Source organism: Piliocolobus tephrosceles, chromosome 1 (genome assembly GCF_002776525.5).
Source record: "Piliocolobus tephrosceles isolate RC106 chromosome 1, ASM277652v3, whole genome shotgun sequence".
Taxonomy (NCBI): domain Eukaryota; kingdom Metazoa; phylum Chordata; class Mammalia; order Primates; family Cercopithecidae; genus Piliocolobus; species Piliocolobus tephrosceles.
The window spans coordinates 208,851,531-208,867,730 of record NC_045434.1 but is presented as its reverse complement, the minus strand read 5'-3'; the positions used below and the strand labels follow the sequence as shown (position 1 = coordinate 208,867,730).

The following is a 16,200-nucleotide window of genomic DNA, read 5'->3' as shown; positions in this document are numbered from 1 at the left end:
CATGTGCATCCTGGACCTGGCACACCTGGCTTGCCCATCGCCAGCCTAGAGACACCGCCAGGAGCAGAATCTCGGAGGCCAATAAAGACTCCAACTTTGCAAGCAGAGGGAACCGATTTCTGGCCTCGAAGGCAGGGTCCGGGGTCAGTGTCCTCTACAGGATATAGGAGGACGTGTCCCCGAAGCTGCTCCATCCCTCCACCTCCTGCGATGCCACAGAACACCCGCCAGCGAGTTTCTTCCCCAGCGCGCACCAGAGATGGGCTGCGGGCGGCAGCAGCAGGGGAAGAATCGAGCTCAGGGAACTCAGGCCCCGGCCGTGCACCCCCCCACGCCCACCACCCCTCGCGCAACAAAACTTGCCACGGCCGCGCCTCGACCCAGCTGTGCGCCCGCGGGTCCCGGTTTCACCGCCCGCCCAGCCGGGCAGGGCGTCCTTACCTCGGAAAGGATGGGTGGACTTCGCCGTAACTTACCATCCAGAGGGCAGCCGGCAGCCGCGCCGCCGCGCCTCTGCCCAGCTCCTGGCGCAGCAGGTCGCCCGTCCGCGTTCCAAAAGCGCCATGCTCACTCAGAAGCTCAGGCAGCCTCGCGACCCTCACCTACCCGTCCCAGTACCGCCGCGGTCACAACAGCCAGCCAGCCCTGCGCCCGGTCCCCCGCTCGCGCCCGCGCCAGACTGCAACTGGCGCCTCAGGATGGCGTCAGAACCCAAGGCGCAGGCGCGGCGGGGTCTTAAAGGGACCGGGCCGCCTCTACTGCATAAGGGTTCCAGCAGGTTAGAGGCCTCGCCGGCGGAGAAAAGGAGTAACCGATGGACCGAGTGCAGCGGGGATGGGGAAATCCCTCTCTCCCCTCCGCCTCTCTTTCAAAGCACTAGCCCTCTACTCTGCAAATGGCTGATTTGGGCGTCCACTTGAACAGCCCCTGCCAGCTTGAAAAGGCAGGAGACACACCCCCTCGGAGGCCAGGAGCCACCCCGCGCTTAGCACTGCAGGCCTCCAGCTGGCTCACAGGCGGGAGTCTGACTTCCAGGCCCGGGCACGCGGTGCAGACACGCAGGCTTCAGAAGGCAGCCCCCAGCTCCCCCGAGAGGTGGCCTTAGGTCACTCGCAAAAACAATAACCAACGTGTCAATGGCACTTGTAGTCATTTTCCTATTTAAATTTATAACAGATTTTGCAGAATCTGGGTAGTCTGTGCTACCACCACTACTAATATGTGAGACACACTCCAGCCCCTTTCCTGGAGCCTGGAAGTCCCAGTTCATCCAGGAGCTACTGATGGTGAATCCAGATGCTGCACAGGAGAGTCTCAGGGACCCCCCAGGTTGCACCAAGCCTCCTCCAGACTCCACCCACTGCACCTTACACTGGACACCTGCAAAAACAAACAAACAAAACAAACAAACAAAAAACCTGGTCAGAGACTGCCACACATATCCACTGTTTATCTCACTCTTATCCACTCACACTCAGTTTTTCTATTTCTCTAGGAATCACCTTTCAAAAGAGCAACAAGAAAAACCCAGCTCAGCCATGACTCCATGGTGAGTCCTCTGTGTTCCGTCCTGATCACCAAATGAAAACACCTGACAATCCCAGGGCTGGTGCTCCCCGCCCAGAGCTGCAGGGATAGAGCTGGGCTGGTTTTCATCAGCAGAGGGAGGCCTCTATTGGCATGTCTCCTACTATATAGCAAGCTCTGGGGTGAGACTCCTGAGGACAGAGTGGGGCTCAGAGCATGTGACAGTGTCCTGGGGGAGATTTGTGATATTGACAGCATTCTGGAAATTGTGGTTTCTTATCGTAAGTTTGTTCTGTAGTAAACACTTAAAGCCTATGAAACTTATACTTCTATAATGTTGATTTGAAAAGTTTTACTGAGCTACAATAGATCTACATAAACTGCAAATATTTAAAGTTAGCAAAACAAACATGTTTTATTTTTACAGATGTAGAGAAAGCAGGGTATGTAGTATCAATGTCATTTCCATGTTATAGATGAGAAATTACCAGCAAAATCACAGATAGGTTGCACAATGTCCCCAGAGCTCACATTTGGTCAGAGTGAGCCTGGGTATCTGGGCCTGTGCTTCTCACCACTGGACCTGACTGCTCCCTGAACCGAGCCCAGCACACAGGTGGTCACACCTAGTGAGGTCTGCAGAACTTTTTCTTGGTAATGAGAACATGGTGTGATGTGTATGCATTGTTGTGATTACCTAACAAATGTAAAGAAAAGCTTGTTTCCTACAGTTTCATTTTCTTAAGTGTCATACATTTCTCACGTTAGTGTCCATCTTTCCATCAATCTTTATAGAGCAAATTATCTATGCACTTATTTGCAACATGCTTTTTGAAGCATTATTGCTATGTAATAAATATTGCATAATTTAAACGTGCAGTTTAATGCACACCGAAGCTGAGCAAGATGCTGCATACACGTAGTCCCATCTACACGTGGCAGAGGGAAGAAGATTACTGGAGACCCAGGGTCTGAGGCTGCAGAGAGCTATGATCTCACCACTGAGCTCCAGCCTGGATGACAAAGCAAGACCATGTCTCTAGAGGAAAAAACATGTAATTTCATGTAATTTCACATGTGCTCACCTGTGCATCCAATATAACAATCCAGATAACGATGAATTACACTTAAAAGCTTCCCTGTCTTCCTGGAATTCCTGTGTCCCAGTCGTTTTCCTCTCTCCATACTGAGTCAATGTCTCATCTTTGTTACCTCAGATCTAGTTTTCAAGATTTTGTTGAAGTGAAATCTTATAGTTTCCATTTCATTTGTGTGGCTTCTCGGTCAGCATAATTACCTATGAGTCAGTAATGTGGTTGTGAACAAAGAATGTGTTGATTCTAATGAGGAACAGTATTCCGGTTAATGAGTGCCTCCCTACTATTTATTTATAAATCTCCTTAATATTTGTGTTATTTCCAGTTTCTGAGTGTGAAAAATATAGCTTCTACTTGGCCTGGAGATGTAGGCATCCCATAAAAAATATATAATTTTTACAACAACTAACCTTACTGAGCTGCAAATCAGCACATTTTCTTTAATACATGAGTTATAGGACAAAAAAGAGACTTTACATCTTGAGAAAGTCAGTGACTTTCAGGTATAAACAGGAAGAGAATCTGACCTTATCTGGGGCAGTGTCCAGCAAATGTCAGAGAAGCTAATGCAAGACTAAATTAGACAAATTTACTGGATTGTTTACAATTGAGAATAATAAAGAAGCTGTTGTTTAAATTATCAGAGCACATACGACTGAGGGACTTCTACTGCTATTGAAACCTTTCTCCCGGGATTGAGGACACATCACAAAAATCTCCACGCCCTCCCTCCTGAGATGGTTCTGCCTGGGCAAGCAGAGCAGGAGCTGTGGCCGAAATGCATCCAGACACACCTCCCCTGCCACCACTACATTACCAAAGAATTAACATGCAGGGGCAAAGCCACTAACATCTCTGTGTTACTGGCACTGGAGGAACTCAGAGAAACTGTGTTAGAAGAAAGAAAAGCTCCAAAGCTCTGTCCATTCTCTCATGAATGACAGACTTAGGTCCCACCTCCTCTCTTTATCCTCAGGAAAAGCAGCCTGATCCTGCTGGGAAGGGCAGAAAAGAGGAAGCTGAAGACAGCAGTGGTAAGAGATAGTGGCTGCTGGAAGAAGATCTGGGGAAAAACAAGGAGACACTCTACCTAGAAATGGGAGGAAGATGCATGGATCAGCGTCACACCTGCAGGAGGGGCAGGGATACTTGGAAGGACACACGCTGAGCCAGGACGGCGATGTCTGCCTGGAGTATGGCTCCCTCAGAAGGACAGAGAGTGCCTGTTTGCTGCAGTCCTTCCCACCACATTGACAACTGTCAGGTCCTTGTGGCTCTGGCATGAACTGGGGGAGATGAAAGTCAGAGTCTCCCTGGATAGCACAATTTAAGGACCAAAGCCAAGAGGGAAACAAAATTAAGGTGTCACTGGAGGAATCCGAGTGTCTGGTGACTGCAGAGGAAATGCACTTCAATTCTGGCAGCCACTGCAGTCATGACTTTCAAATGTAGCCCTGAGTAGTTTCACACACTTTTCTACAATAAAGGCCTAGAAGAGATAGGGTGTGATCATTTGTGAAAAAATGCAAAAATTATAAAACAAATAATTAGCTGTCATCCGGAATCTGATAGGAGTATCTGTGGAACATAAAGTTTGAAATAACTGGTGTGCCCCGGCTGTCGTGGGTTCCGGCGAGCGTGCGGGGATGAGCGGGTTCCTCGGCCCAGCGGCGGCGGCTCTGCTCCGCTGGGGGCGCGGCACGGGCGGCGGTGGCCTTTGGGGTCTGGGCGTGCGGGCGGCGGCGGCTCGGCGGAGCAGCTGGACGCGCTGGTGAAGAAGGACAAGGTGGTGGTCTTCCTCAAGGGGACGCCGGAGCAGCCCCAGTGCGGCTTCAGCAACGCCGTGATGCAGATCCTGCGGCTGCACTGCGTCTGCGACTACGCGGCTTACAACGTGCCGGACGACCCCGAACTCCGACAAGGCATTAAAGACTATTCCAACTGGCCCACCATCCCGCAAGTGTACCTCAATGGCGAGTTTGTGGGGGGCTGTGACATTCTTCTGCAGATGCACCAGAATGGGGACCTGGTGGAAGAACTGAAAAAGCTGGGGATCCACTCTGCCCTTTTAGATGAAAAGAAAGACCAAGACTCCAAGTGAGGGCGGCCAGGTCCTCACTGAGCAGAGAGGGAGCCGTTCACGTCAGAGACTCACTGCCAGAAAAGCCTTACCCATTTTGGTTTTCACTCTTGAGACCGCAGCTGCTTGCACTGATCATTTTGGTTCGTGAGCAGTTGGGTGATTTTAGTTTGTCTGGTGTTTGGGCTAAGAATATTTTATTGTGGACTTAATTCCAACCACCGCACTGTAATGATTCAATGCTGTATTATGAGATTGCTGTAAACAAAATTCATTCTTGTATTGTCGCTTATTCTTTGCCTGATTCAGGAGTTAAGTAGGAGCTTTGGAATCATTATTCATGACCCCTCTGCAAATGTGTCAGTCTCCAAAGACAGTATCTCCCCCCAGATTTTGTGTTGCTTCTTTTGTTACGGAAAATGATGGACAAAAAAAGAAACTGGGATAACTGAGGCGTTGGCGTTGTTTTTTAAAATAAACTCCAGCACAGGGATGCTGTGCGTGCCTAAGTTAATTCTGAAGTGCATATGTCTGTAAGGATTTGGAGTGTCTCCAATGTTTTATGTGTGGAAAGTAAGGGTGATTCTCATATTCTTCTATTAAATTTGCCATAAGAAAAAAAAAAGTTTGAAATAACTGCCTAGGCCGGGCGCGGTGGCTCAAGCCTGTAATCCCAGCACTTTGGGAGGCCGAGATGGGTGGATCACGAGGTCAGGAGATCGGGACCATGCTGGCTAACACGGTGAAACCCCGTCTCTACTAAAAAAATACAAAAAACTAGCCGGACGAGGTGGCGGGCGCCTGTAATCCCAGCTACTCGGGAGGCTGAGGCAGGAGAATGGTGTGAACCTGGGAGGCGGAGTTTGCAGTGAGCTGAGATCCGGCGACTGCGCTCCAGCCTGGGCGACAGAGCCAGACTCCATCTCAAAAAAAAAAAAAGAAATGAAATAACTGCCTAAATACTTTGAAACATTTACACTTGATCCCATAGTTAGTCCACATATAACTTCATAAGAAACTTCCAACATGTGGTTATTTTTAATAACTAATACTTTATTAATATCATGCTTATGAATGTAACAAAGACCACAGAGTAGGCTCTATTGGAACTATTGGTAAAAAGCCAACATTGTAAAATATTTAGAGAGATTTATTCTGAGTCAAATGTGAGGCCCGGGCCCTGTGACACAGCCCCAGAAGATCTTGAGAACATGTGCCCAAAGTGGTTTGATGGCAGCATACATTTAATAACATCAATGGATGCGTGTGAGATATATGTTGACTTGGCCCATAAAGACAAAACTGCTAGAAGTGAGGCAATGTGGGGAGGGGATTACAGTTTACAGGTGGATTCAAAGGTTTTCTGGTTGACAATTGATTGAAAGACTTAAGTTTTTTATTTAAAGACCTGAAATCAGCATAACAAAGTGTGTGGGTTAAGATAATGGGTTTTGGAGAACATGATTCTTATTATTGAAGAAGTCTCTTTTTTTTTTTTTTTTTTTTTTTGAGACGAAGTCTCGCTCTGTCGCCCAGGCTGGAGTGCAGTGATGCGATCTCGGCTCACTGAAAACTCTGCCTCCTGTGTTCATGTCATTCTCCTGCCTTAGCCTCCCGAATAGCTGGGACTATAGGCGCCCACCACCATACCCGACTAATTTTTTTGTATTTTTAGTAGAGACAGGGTTTCACCATGTTAGCCAGGATGGTCTGGATCTCCTGACCTCGTGATCTGCCTGCCTCGGCCTCCCAAAGTGCTGGGACTACAGACGTGAACTACTGTGCCCGGCCCCTGAAGAAGTCTCTTATGTGGCCACCCTTAGAGAAAATAGATGGCAAATATTTTCTGTTAAGACCTTTAAAAGATGCTAGGCCGGGCGCGGTGGCTCAAGCCTGTAATCCCAGCACTTTGGGAGGCCGAGACGGGCGGATCACGAGGTCAGGAGATCGAGACCATCCTGGCTAACACAGTGAAACCCCGTCTCTACTAAAAATACAAAAAACTAGCCGGGCGAGGTGGCGGGCGCCTGTAGTCCCAGCTACTCCGGAGGCTGAGGCAGGAGAATGGCGTAAACCCGGGAGGCGGAGCTTGCAGTGAGCTGAGATCTGGCCACTGCACTCCAGCTCGGGCGACAGAGCAAGACTCCGTCTCAAAAAAAAAAGAAAAAAAAAAAAAAAAGATGCTAGACTCTCAGCTAATCCTCTCAGTATAACAAAAGGCCTGGAAAGGGAAGGAGATTCTCTGCAAAATGTAAATTTCTCTCACAAAAGATAATTGTGCAGGGCAATTTTAAAATATGTCAAAGAAATATATTTTAGGGTAAAAGCCTTTGATTCATTTCAAGGCCTGCTTGCTGTCATGTGATGCTATTCTTGAGTCAGGTTGGAATTTGGTATCTTACTTCTACAAAGAATCTGTTTTCTGAGGCTTGAATTCTCTGTTTTCATGAAAATGCTGGCTAGTCGTGCTTGAATTCCAAAGGGAGGAGTGTATAATGAGGCATTTCTGATCCTCTATTTCTAACATGACCTGAGCTAGTTTTTCAAGTGTCTCTGGAGCCACTTAGTGAAGAGAAAGGGTCCATCCAGTCAGTTGGGGCGCTTAGAATTCTACTTTTACTTCATAAGACATATATGAGACTTCTCGCCAGGGGTATCAGAAAACTATTTACTGAGGCAATCACACTGAAGTTGAGACTTGAAAGGTGGTCTCAGATTCCTCCCTGCAAACCTTTTATCCTGACAGGAGAAGAAGAAAACTTACCAGAAAAGTAAAGCAATGATATCTCTGAAATTGCCCATCCGGGAAACACCAGGACACTGGCCTCTCCTTCCTTCTCCCATCCTGGGATTTAAGGAGTTAAAACCCACCCCCTCTGCCCAGGAAGCCAAGGCAGCAGCTTGGAGCTGGAGCCAGAGCCAGAGCCAGAGCCACTCCATCCATGGGAGCTGGGCCTCCTCTGCGTCCCCGCCATGCTGAGTCAGGCTTTGAAATGCAGTCATCATCGGGAAGTGGTTCTTGTTGTGACCCCATCCCCCTGTGTTATTTTCCTACCTTGGCTCACTTAAAATTTCAATCTGGCTCTGAGAGGAGACTCAGCATTTCCTGGGCTGGCCAGGAGAACCTGGGACCTCCCCTCCTGTTTCTGCACCCGCCCCTCCCTGGGCCCTCACTGATGAGCCCGCCAGATGCAGAGGCTCCTTCTCTCCCTGACACTGCAGCCAGGTAGAGGCAGCTGCAGCCACAGCCCAGGGAGGGATGGGAGACGCTGAGGCAGGTGCACGGGCGGGGTCTGGCTCCCCTCAGTTCAGTGTGGCCTGCAGGTGCTGCGTGAAACTGTCTGGTTTGACATGGCTCCCACCAAGGGAGCTGATGAGTGTGGGGGCCAGGAGCACTGCCTCATCAGGCATCCCCTCACCTGCACCAATGAGGAGGACATCCTGGAGCTGGGGCATTAAGATCCACAGATTGTTTTCTCCATGTTGCGAAGTGCAGGGCTTGGATTTCACAAGGCAGATGGCAAGCCAAGTCGGGTTCCACTGCGCTGCGTCCTCCATGGCAGAAAGGACCTGCCCCCCATCACCCTGACAGTGGCTTGCCTGCCCCGAGAGCAGCCAGCTCCCAGAACGGGCTTCCCTTGTTCCTCTGTTCATTCTCTTTAAGAATCACTCAGAGCCAGACACGGTGGCTCATGCCTGTAATCCCAGCACTTTGGGAGACCAAGGTGGGTGGATCATTTGGGGACAGGAGCTCGAGATTAGCCTGGCCAACATGCTAAAAACCCATCTCTACTAAAAATACAAAAATTAGCCAGGCATGGTGGTGCGCATTTGTAATCCCAGCCACTCAGGAGGCTGAGGCAGGAGAATCGATTGAACTCAGGAGATGGAGGTTGTAGGGAGCCGAGATCGTGCCACTGCACTCCAGTCGGGACCACAGAGCGAGACTCTGTCACAAAAAACAAAATTAGTTGAACATTTGAATTCAACCAATGTATTTAAACAAATAAATAGAATAAAAGCACCAGAAAATGATCATCTTAATTGATGTAGGAAAAACATTTGAAAAAATTCAATGACTCATTCAGGATTTTAAAAATATTCTCAGCAAAATAAGAAAATAATTCCTCAATATGAATTCCTCAATGGGATTACAGGCACACACCACCCTCCTTATCAGTCAGTCCCTTAGTAAATTCTATCAGTGTTTGTTAGGATTAGGGTGGAAGTCGAGAATTCATTCATTAATGCCCTGCACAGAGAAGGAGTTGTTCTAATATGTGACCTTCCGAGTTTTGAGCTTGAGACAGGGAAGGGTTCAATCTGTTCCTGAGATTAGACTGAAAAACAAAACGAAAGCTTTATAGTTCAGAGATCTTTGGCTGGATCAACTTTACCAAAATGAATTCTTGACTTGCACCCTAATGCCAACACTTTCAGTTTCATGACTGGATATCCAAAGGATTGAATGGCCACCTGAATTCACAGGCTTAACTGGGTGGAGCTTCAGAAATCTAATCAGGCATCACTCTCTGATGGGAAGTTGGTGGTTGAAAAGGGGAGGTGTGATGAGAAAGGTTCAAGAAAACTTGTGAGCACCCCCAGAAGAGATCCAGAGCACACTCCAATGAGTGACCTCCATGAGGTCCAAGCACACTGCAAACTGAGTCCAGATCTGGTAGGTCAGGGACCTCCACAAAGGGCACTCCTATGATTCACAGTTAGCCAGTCAGGATAGCAACATCGCAGGTCAAGGCGACACAGAGAATTCTCCTGCCTGTTTTTCAGATGAACAGATACAGTCTTTGATTTTTCCTCTAATACAGTTTTATCTACACTCCAAATATATATATTTTTGTTTGTTTTTGTTTTGAGACAGAGTCTCACTCTTGCCCGGGCTAGAGTACAGTGGCACAATCTCGGCTCACCGCAACCTCTGCCTCCTGGGTTCAAGCAATTCTCCCGCCTCAGCCTCCTGAGTAGCTGGGAGTACAGGAGCACACCACCGCGCCCGGCTAGTTTTTGTATTTTTAGTAGAGACAGGGTTTCACCATGTTGGCCAGCATGGTCTCCATCTCCGACCTTGTGATCCACTTGCCTCAGCCTTGTAAAGTGCTGGGATTACAGGCATGAGCCACCGTGCCTGGCGCCTATTCATTCTTCAATGGAGATGGCATGCGAGGATTACTTTATAAAATTCGTAGAAATATTTTTTCTTCCCACTCCAGTCCAAACCATTACCATGCAACTTGATGTCAATGGAAGTTAAGGCTGTTGAGGCAGCAATAATTAATAAAGCTTCATTGGAAACTAAATGTGAGGATCGACCTGGAAGACACACACTGACAAAGTGGGTGTGTACCAAAGTCTTTTACAAGTTGGAATGCTTTTGTGAGAAAGGTCAAAAGAAGGGAATGGGACTCCTCATATCAGTTTGGTTTTTTGCTTGTTTGTTTTTGTTTTCTTGACCCGGCAAGCCTCAAATAGAGTTGTTTTTTGAATGTGTCCTTTCCATTGGAAGATACAATACAGAGGCTACCATCATTGGCCTTAGATGACAACATAATAGGCTAAAACAATTCCTTGCAAGACAACCAGCAAAACTTCATGATCAGAATCAAATCGGTGTCCTTCTCACTGTCTGTAGGTGAAGTTTCCATCAGTACTTGAAGAGTTTGAGGCACTCATGAACTCACGATCAGATTCTTTACTCAGGGACAGGATGTAACCCAATCCTAAGACCTTCCACAGGTGGTTAATTGGGAAGCCTGCCCAGTGTGACCCGCAGGTTTTCACCGGCAATAAGCAGGTGCAGATATGACAAAGAATAACCATAACCTTCATATCACCCCCAGCTGGTTAAGAATGGGATCCTTTTGACCCTTTCTCTCCATAAAACCAGGTTACTCATCTTGTGTGGTGACAAAATATATGGTCTACTTAACAGAGAAAGAGACTCTGTAAAAAAATAAAAATAAAAAAATAAGGACTTTTATTATGAAATGAGCAAAGCAATGGGAATAAATGTGAGATTATCCAGGGAGGTAAAAGAAGACAAAGATTTGAAAGGAAAAATAAGGATGATTATATAAATTGTTTTGAAAGACTCATCCTTGCTCCTAAGGATCAAAACCAAAGGGGTATCAGTGCAATGTTGGATAGATTCCTCCTTCACCCCCTCAATAACCCCCAACATGTTTACCAAGTCTTGGTTCACTCCCAGGATCCCATTAAAACACCCAGCTCAACCCTGCCCAGCCCCCACCCTCACTTCCCTTTGTAATTTTGACATGACTTTATTACAGGACCATCAGGTTTCTATGCCTGCTGCACAGTAGCTCACCAATATTCGGAGACAGCAGGGTTTGCAGTAGAGAGTTTAATGATCACAGGGTGGCTGAATGAGAAGCTGGGAAGAGATCCTCAAATTCATCTCCCCAAGGATTACTCAGGGTTTTCAGGGGATCATGGATAGCAAGGGGCTGGAAAGTTGGTGTATTTTGGTGGTGGTAAGAGGGATGAAGTCATCAGGATGTTGAAACTGCATTTTTTGGTGAGTTGGTGCCTTGCAGGGCCTTTCAGATCAGCTGGCATCAGTAGTTTCACTAACATGCAGAACCTGAAAGAATATCTCAAATGAAAAGTTAATGTTTTACAATGCTTAAATTGTTGCCTGCAGGGCAGTTAAGGGGAACTGTAATCTAAGGTCTACATGATTTTGAGACAGCAGGCTGCCAGCAACCATGAGGAAGCAGGTCAGAGAGCAAGCTGACCTCCTGATGAATGCTGAATGTGCTGCAAGCTTGGTTTATTTTGGTTTCTCCCCCTCCCTTCTTCACTGATTAAATTTATAAAGTTTATAGGTATGGTTTGAATTTCTTCCAAAGAAGTCTTAACCTAAGCCCTGAGACCACTCATGCCCTCAGTGGCACCCCTCTTCCACTAGAACGAGTATATAATCTGCTACATTAGGTGATATAAAACCCAGAAGACCACTCGATACATGGAGATTTTTATTCTGATTTTGTAGGGATGACACCTCTGTTTTTACAAATCTATTTTCACTATAAAGCATTTTTTTTTTTTTTGAGATGGAGTCTTGCTCTGTCGCCCAGGCTGGGGTACCTCACCCTCCTGAGTAGCTGCGATTACAGGCGCATGTTGCCAAGCCCAGCTAATTTTTGTATTTTTAGTAGAAACCAGGTTTCACCATGTTGGTCAGGCTGGTCTCGAACCCCTGACCTCATAATCCACCCACCTTGGCCTCCCAAAGTGCTGGGATTACAGGTGTGGGCCACCGTGCCCGGCCACTGTAAAGTGTTTTTATAATTTTGATGTGGCCAAAGATCTCTCAACAATACTACTTTCAGATTTTATTTTTCTCTCTAATGTCTTGATCAAACCCTTCCCTGCCTCACACTCAGGACTGTGCAGGTCACATATTAGTAAAATTCCATCAGTGTTTGTGGAGTTCATGAATGAATGAATTCTTTTTTTTTTTTTCTTTTTTCTTTTTTCTTTTTGACAGAGTATCCCTCTGTCACCCAGGCTGGAGTGCAATGATACAATCTCTGCTCACTGCAACCTCTGTCTCCCGGGTTCAAGCAATTCTCTGGCCTCAGCCTCCCAAGTAGCTGCATTACAGGCCCCCACCATCATGCCTAGCCAATTATTTTATTTTATTTTATTTTATTTTATTTTATTTTATTTTATTTTATTTTGAGACAGAGATGGGGTTTCACCATGCTGGCTATGTTGGTCTCGAACTCCTGACCTCAGGTGATCCACCCACCTCAGTCTCCCAAAGTGCTGGGATTACAGGGGTGATCTACTATGCCTGGTCTTAATTGTTCTATTTTTGTAGAGACAGGGTTTCACCGTGTTGGCCAGGCTGGTCTTGAACTCCTGACCTCAGGTGATCCACCTGCCTTGGCCTCCCAAAGTGCTGGGATTACAGGCGTGAGCCACCGAGCCTTGAATGAATGAATTCTTGACTTCCACCCTATCCCTAATGCTGTCACTTTCTTGATTCATGAAATGAATATGGATATCTGATATGAATGGATATCTGGTTCAATCCATTAATCTGTGGAGAACCAAAAACCCAATCAGGATTAACTGGGTGGAGCTTCAGAAATCCAATCAGATGTCACTTGTTGATTGGAAGCTAGCAGTGGATACGTGGAGGGGTGTGGATGGGAGTTATGATTAGAAAGGTCAATAAAAGCTTCTAAAGACCCACAGGAGAGACCCAAAGTCTTCAAGCCTGGAGTTACTGCTCGGTTCTTCCTGAGGTCTGAGCACCCTGCAAACTCAGTCCACATCTGGTAAGTCCCTAATCTCTACAAGGACAATCCCATTTGATCTACAGTCAACCCATGTGGGATGGTGACAGTACGGGCACAGAGTTATATCCTATTTTTTTGTTTGTTTTTTTTGGGTTTTGTTTTTTTTTGTATGAACGATTTGAAGCTTTGAATTTTTTCTTTTAAATGCAGTTTTATCTTTGTTTCAAACATTTTGATTTGTGCTTTGCTTTATGTCATTTCAGAGTTCTTGGTGGGAGCAGTGACTCATGCCTATAACCCGAACACTGGGAGGCCAAGGTGGGAGGATCATTTGAGCCCAGGGTTTCAAGACCAATCTGGGCAACATGGCAAAACTCCATCTCCACAAAAAAAAATTTTTTTGGTGGGGGATAGAGTCTTGCTCTGTTGGCCAGGCTGGAGTGCAGCGGCGTGATCTCGGTGCACTGCAACCTCCACCTCCCAGGCTCAAGCAATTCTCATGCCTCAGCCTCCTGAGTAGCTGGGATTACAGCCATCTGCCACCATGCCTGGCTAATTTTTGTATTTTTAGTAGAGGTAAGGTTTCACCATGTTGGCCAGACTGGTCTCGAACTCTTGACCTCAAGTGATCCACCCACCTTGGCCTCACAAAGTGCTGGGATTATAGCCATGAACCACCAGTCCCCAGCATCTACATAAAATATTTTTAAATTAGCCAAGCATGGTGTCATGCATCTGTAGTCCCAGCTATTTGGGTGGCTGAGGTGGGAGAATCTTTGAGCCTGGAAGTTTGAGGCTGCAGTGAGTCATCCTCCCACCACTGCTATACTTCAGCCTGGGCAACAGAGTGAGACCCTTCCTCCCCACAAAAAAAAAAAAAAAAATCTTAAGCAGTTAAAAAAAATCCAACTACTTGAAATCAGTGGGCAGATCCCAACCCACCCCCCAACCCTCAAAAAAGGGGAGAAAGAGTTTAGAAGCCTCTACATGCTAGTATCCCATTCAGACTGTTTAATCCTACAACTGTGGTTTTGTAAGAAAAACAGTCTTAAAGATTTCTAATAATTCCCACAGTGGCCATAAATTATCCTGGGTGTGTAATTTTCCCATCAGTTTAAAAATGCATATGAGAATAACCATGAATTTTCAATGTATAGCTGGCTGGAGTCCCAGAAGCTTTGTCTGGGATGCCTTAGAATTTTGAGGATCCCATTCCATTTCTTAATAATATCTCTAGAGCAAAGGAAATCTTAAATTCTGTTGGAATATGAAGTTTGGGCAAAGTGATTTGCTTTGACAAGTGTTCCTTGTACAGAATTATCTTTTTATACTTGGTGGCGGCCTGTGCCCGCATTGTTCCACCAGTGACCAAGTCTTTCCGAGTTGCATGAAAATTGTCTTGAGACTTGCTTATGTCCTAGTGGTAATTTTTGCCCACCCATGACCAGATTATCCTGACACTAGAGACTTTTTCTCTGGAGTCCTTTATACTTGGCTGTGACCACCATAGTGGCGTTTAATTGGTCATCCTGTGTTGCCTTTAATTAAATTTAATTTTTTTTTTTTAAGCAGAGTTTTGCTCTGTCACTCAGGCTAGAGAGCAGCGGCGCCATCTTGGCTCACTACAACCCGCCTCCCAGGTTCAAGTGATTCTCATCCTTCAGCCTCTCAAGCAGCTGGGATTAGAGGCATGAGCCACCACACCAAGTTAATTTTTGTATTTTTAGTAGAGACAGGATTTTGTTGTGTTTCCCAGGCTGGTCTCCAGCTCCTGGCTTCAAGTGATCAACCCACCTCAGCCTCCCAAAGTGTTGGGATTACAGGCATGAGCCACCACGCCTGGCCTCACATTCTTTAATTTTCTCAAACTGCTTTGCTGAGCTAAGCCCATGTCTTTGGGAGGAAACACCCTTTAACTTCTTGGAAACATTGAACTTCTCTCACTCCCCTCAAGGATAATGTTGAATTTTCAGATTCTACATCTTCTCTTTTGTAGCTACTTAACCTTTTAATTTTTAACCTCAGTCTAGACACAAGACTTTCAATTCTTGCAAAGATCCCCAACAGATCTCCCAAGATCCCCCAACATATTCACATGTCGTGGTTTCTTCCCCAAATTTCATTTAAAACAATCAGCCCCACCCTGCCCGGCTCCCACCCTTCTTTTTCCTATCTAGTTTTCATTGTAATTGAATTATCCTATCTAGTTTTTCATGGTAATTTTGGCCTGATTTCCTTCAGAGAATCTTTGACCTTAATTTTAAACCGATCACATCCTCATTGTAACTCTTCCACCCGAATGGAGACGTGGGGATGCATGCCTGTAATCCCAGCTACATGAAAGGATGAAGCATGACAATCACTTGAACCTGGGAGGTGGAGGTTACAGTGAGCCGAGATGACACCACTGCACTCCAGCCTGGGCTAGGAAGTGAGACTCAGTCCCCAACCCCACCACATCAAAAAAAAATTAAATTATACCACCCAGGTAATCGCTGGATACATGATGATTTCTATTGTGTTTTCTTAGGGAATGTCATCTCTGTCTTTGTAAAATTTTTTTTTTTTTTTTTTTTTTTTTTTTTTTTTTTTTTGTTGAGGCGGAGTCTCGCTCTGTCGCCCAGGCTGGAGTGCAGTGGCCGGATCTCAGCTCACTGCAAGCTCCACCTCCCGGATTTATGCCATTCTCCTGCCTCAGCCTCCCGAGTACCTGGGACTACAGGCGCCCGCCACCTCGCCCGGCTAGTTTTTGTATTTTTAGTAGAGACGAGGTTTCACCGTGTTAGCCAGGATGGCCTTGATCTCCTGACCTTGTGATCCGCCCGTCTCGGCCTCCCAAAGTGCTGGGATTACAGGCTTGAGCCACCGCGCCCAGCCTGTAAAACTTTTTTAACTCTGAAATATTTTGATAAATTTCTGACCAGGGATCCCTCAACAAAGATACTTTCAAGTTTTTTCTGTCTGTCTAATGTCAGAAAGAGATTCAACCCTTCCATATCTCACACTCAGGACTATGAAAGACACATGTTAGTAAAGCTCCATGTTTGTGGAGTGAATCAGTGAATGAGTCCTAGACTTTCACCCTATCCCTAAATCTTTCACTTTGATGGATGAATATTTAAGTTCATCAGTTAATCTGGAAGAAAGCCAAAAATCCAATCAGGATTTACTGGGTGGAGCTTAAGAAATCTAATCAAATGTAGTTTTC

At 46.2% G+C, this 16,200-nt stretch overlaps 1 pseudogene across 1 annotated transcript; it reads left to right on the top strand.

Annotated features, from left to right (window-relative positions):
- Positions 1–2,809: 2,809 nt before the first annotated feature.
- LOC111532143 lies at positions 2,810–5,228 on the top strand (annotated as a pseudogene). Its single transcript, XR_002728465.3, has one exon. The product of XR_002728465.3 is annotated as a glutaredoxin-related protein 5, mitochondrial pseudogene (transcript).
- Positions 5,229–16,200: the final 10,972 nt, after the last annotated feature.